The sequence below is a fragment of the Megascapheus bottae genome, chromosome 16 (assembly GCF_031878675.1).
Source record: "Megascapheus bottae isolate mThoBot1 chromosome 16, mThoBot2.hap1, whole genome shotgun sequence".
NCBI classification, from domain to species: Eukaryota; Metazoa; Chordata; class Mammalia; order Rodentia; family Geomyidae; genus Megascapheus; species Megascapheus bottae.
This window is the reverse complement of record NC_143524.1, coordinates 17,513,535-17,518,049: the sequence shown is the minus strand read 5'-3', so window position 1 is coordinate 17,518,049 and position 4,515 is coordinate 17,513,535. Positions and strand designations below refer to the sequence as shown.

The window sequence follows — 4,515 nt, the reverse complement described above, 5'->3', positions numbered from 1 at the left end:
CATTATTACTTACATGAAAAGGATCACACAGAAACCATAGATACAGAATGAAGATGGAATATACAGGATGGATATATACAGCTTGATATTTCTTCCAAAGGAAGAGTCGATTAGAAATTGAATGAGAAGAGTGGGAAATAAAACAGTAGATTAAAAATAAGTTAGCAGTTGCTGAATATACTTTTAACCAAGAGAAATATTTAAAAGATATTTTTAAAATATGAATTTATTATCATTTAAGCCTTGTACACAGGGGTTACTATACTAGTTTGTAAGTCAGGTAATGAGTGTATTTCCTGTTCAGGGCAATGTCACTCTTTCCTTGGCTTTCCTTCAGTCTCCCCTATATACTTCCCTGTCTATAAGTTACACAGTTGATTTTCCACATAGTGTATGCTGAATAGCATGCTTGCGTTGTCCAGTCTTCTTCCCCAATTTCTGCACCCTCTCTTTACCCTCACCAAAAAATTAAAATATGAATTTGGGTTTCATCTTTATGCATGGAATTTAATAATCTTCTCTGTATCTTTCCAATTTTAGTGCATGTGCTGCTCAAGTATACACTTCAATTATTTGAAAAATGAAAATGTAATGAAAATGAAAATGAAATGGGGATAAGGCAAGAAATCATAGCATTGAATGTATATGTTTGAAAACAAGATAAACATCAGCACTCTAAATGTCCATTTTAGGAAGCAAGATAAAGAACAGGTTAAACCCAGTTAGGCAGAAGAATATAAATAATGATACTTAGAGCAGAAATCAAAATAACTGAATGCAGAAAATTAACAAACTAAATGCTGGTTATTTAAGAGATCAATGAACTTGAAAATCAAATGGAGAGGGAGGAGGGGAGAAAGAGAAAGAGTAAAGGAAAGGAGTGAAATTTAAATGACTAAATACCAGAAATGAAACAGGAGACAAATCTACAGATCCAACAGACACTAAGAAAATAAGAAAATTTAAAAAAAAGTAAGAAAATAATTATATGAATAAACTCATACTCATAAACATTTTAACTGAGAAGATATAGATGAAGCAGTTGAAAGATATAAATTGCTAAAATGAATACCAAAAGTAGAAAATATGAATAAGCTTAAATCCATGGAAAATTGAATGTAAAATAAATAAACTTCCAAAACAGAAGCTAATCCATCTTTCTGCTCTTACATATTTTGTTAAAAATTTATATATTTGGAAAATTCTTAACACTATTATACATGAATGATGGGTGTTGTTGACAACTTTGTGTATTTTTCGTGGAAAGAGTGTATACATGGAAATACAATAGTATTTCTCTGAGTTGAATGTTTTTCTGGGAGAATGTATACATTTAAAAAATTGTTGGTTATTGTCAGTGAAGAGTGTTGCTTCAAAGACAGAAAAATAGTAGGACTAAAAAGGATTTCGGTAATAACAATGGTATAAAAATTCTAGATATGAAGGAAAATAAAATCTATCTCTCTCATAAATAGAACCAATCAGAATGGATAAGTAACAACAAAAATGACTCTGAGTTTCTTAAAGAACTAGATAGATTTTGATATTATTTACTAAGGAGAAGAAACACATAAGAAGAACAAGTTTCATCTATGTAATTCTTTGAGTAATAGAGTTGAATACGTGAACATAATATATTTATAATACTATGATGTTACATTTCGAAAAAGAAGCACAGTGTCACACCTTGGAACATTTCAAGAACTTTGACATAGATCTGAGAATCAGTAATAAACAATGTACACAATCATGAAAAAAGATAAAATTAAAGAAGGCAGGAAGGATCAAACTCTGTCAAATTCCAAAATTGAAATTTCAAATCAATAAAAACACAACAAAAGATGGAGAAAGAAATAGGTGAAATAATGAAGTTGTAAATAAACTTGCAGTACCTAGAGAACCTTGCAGGACCTGGCGCAGAAACTATTCTGCAGTATTTGTATTCAGCTTAGGTATTACCGTAGCATTGTTGCATGTGTTATAATTTGTGGGGCACTTCTTTTACAAAATAGTATTCATCTTTTCAATGATTCTCTTGTCTTGTATTGCTTTATGTAGTTCCTTCTTTTTTGATTCAACAATTGTTCTATTTTGAGTTTTATTTTAATGAAACTACACTTATGCTCCTCTTGCATCTTTCTTCTTGACTGGTGGACTTTTCTCTTTCGCATTTTTTCATGGTGTGTTCATTCTTAAGGAGAGGTAATAAGTCATATTGCAGGCCTGGCCAACCACTTCCAGTAAATAAATCTCATTACACACACACACACACACACACACACACACACACACACACATTACACATTAGCATTGCATTACCAAAATAAGTTATTCATTTTAAAAATGAAAATCCCAGATCCTCAATTAGAGGTATTAAAAATACAAGGAAAACTCCAACATCAATTTTGGTTACAGTAGGACAAAATTATTTCAAATAATAATTTCTAGTTTCTTCAAGGTCATATGTTTTGATGTAACAATCTTAAAAAGGGAATCTGGTGTGTTTTCAAAGCCAAGGCAATGAAAGATGATCACACTCTTTTGGGGAATATGCAACTAATTTATACCTATTCCCTTATCCACAATATTCAAGTTGCTTTTGCTATGAGAGACTTGAAGAAGGCAGATTAAGACAAATTTGAAAATTTGGAATTTGTCTTCAAAGTGCCACATTTACCCTAATAAGTGTTCTCTCCAGCCTGTAGGTATACATTGTCTTGTACATGTCTCCTGTTTTCTCTATGATTTCCTATCTCCCCTATACGGTTTCAGTTTTGTTTACAATGCCTAACCATTCATGAAAAGATGCAGCGATACTGTGAAAACATTACTATTGGCTCACTTTATTACACTAGTACCAAATGAATTCATTTCATCCACCGGCACAATATTTTTTTTGCCCTGAAATACAATAATTAAAAATCAGGCAAGTGTTCAAAGCATCCAGAGCAAGTTTATGAAAAGCAAGCAAAGGAAAGCAGCTCAAAGATTGGAGTCTACTCAGGAAGCAGTTAGTATAGTATAATGGCTCCTTCCAGACTTCCTCCCCTGGGCTTTGTAGTGATTGCTTTGTAGCTATTGGATTGTATATGTACCACCCCAGTCTTTACATTGCTTGAGTGGGAACCCAGGGCATGATGGAATGATGAAGCATCATGATGGGAACACATCTTGTCTGTTGAGTGTTACATTTCCTATCTTCCTAACAGACTAGGCCTAACTTCTCCTCAGAACAAAAGCTATCAGAGAGTTACAAAACCAAAATTGTTAAAAATGATCAGTAGCCCATATGATTCACACATTTCATGACCGTAAAATGGATCCTGAATATCAGAAAACAACATAATTAGTTCAAAATGCTGGAATGTAGCCGGGCCAGGTGACTCAAGCCTGTAATCCTAGCTACTCAAGAGGCTGAGATCTGAGGATCACAGTTCAAAGCCATTCTAGCACAAAGTCTGTGAGATTCTTAACCAATAGAAACTCAGAAGTGGTGCTGTGGCTCCAGGGGTCGGGCAGGAGCCTTGAGCTAAAGAGCTCAAGGCCAGCAATCAGGCCCAGAGTTTAAGCCCCACGACTGAAAAGAAAAAGATGGTATGTAGGAAAATTTGCCTATTTGTGTATTGAACATTTGTATGGTTTTAAGACTGCTTTTACAGAATTGTTTCAGATTTTACTAATGAAAATAAAAGCACATTTATAGTTGCTTCAAAATATCTGGTTAACTATCTTAATTATATCACTGTGATAATTCAATGAAAGTTATCTTTGACTTGCCATATTTATAATCAATTTTATGGACTTTCATATATATATACATACATACATAGAGAGAAAATGAGAGAGAGAGAGAGAGAGAGAGAGAGAGAGAGAGAGAGAGAGAGAGAGAGAGTTCGAGCACTCTCTGAAAATAGCAAGTCTATTTTCCAAAAGGATGTAACATCAAATATATTAATGTGTTTATTGGGCCTCTGAAGCCTAACATTTTTATAAACAAAACCCGCAAAATTTGGTTTTACTTGGTGATACGAATATGTATTGTACTGCATCAAAGAGGGTTAATAACAGATATAAACAGAGGAAACTTACCTTGAAAATAAATCAACCCCTTTAGCCAGCTCAAACATTTGAAGACCCAAATGCTTATTTCTTGGCTACGTAAAACTTGACAGACTAAATCTGCCTGCCTGTCAGAAAACAATCTGAAATGCCGGAGCAATACTTCAGAGATACGGTTGCTTTGTGGAAGTACATGGATATTCAAGCCAGTTAATAAAATAACAGATATGCTGATTCTCACACAAAAATTGGCACTGTTAATTAGTCTCTAAATCAAACCACTTTCAATGTAAGCATGTATGTACATCACTTCTGCAAAAACTTTGCTGGGTGTAAGATCATTTTCTAATGGCTCCAACATATGGCAATGGTAGAAACAATATTCTGGAACCTGACTTGCAAAACAGTGAAGAGTGAGAGATCGTTGCATACAAAGACAATAATTTTAATTTTAGA

The 4,515-nt window shown here is 33.5% G+C and overlaps 1 non-coding gene across 1 annotated transcript; it reads right to left on the bottom strand.

Moving 5' to 3' along the window:
* Positions 1-462: 462 nt before the first annotated feature.
* On the bottom strand, positions 463-564 carry LOC150052949 (U6 spliceosomal RNA). The gene has a single exon (XR_016538201.1). It is a non-coding gene; the product is annotated as a U6 spliceosomal RNA (small nuclear RNA).
* Between the last annotated feature and the right edge of the window lie 3,951 nt (positions 565-4,515).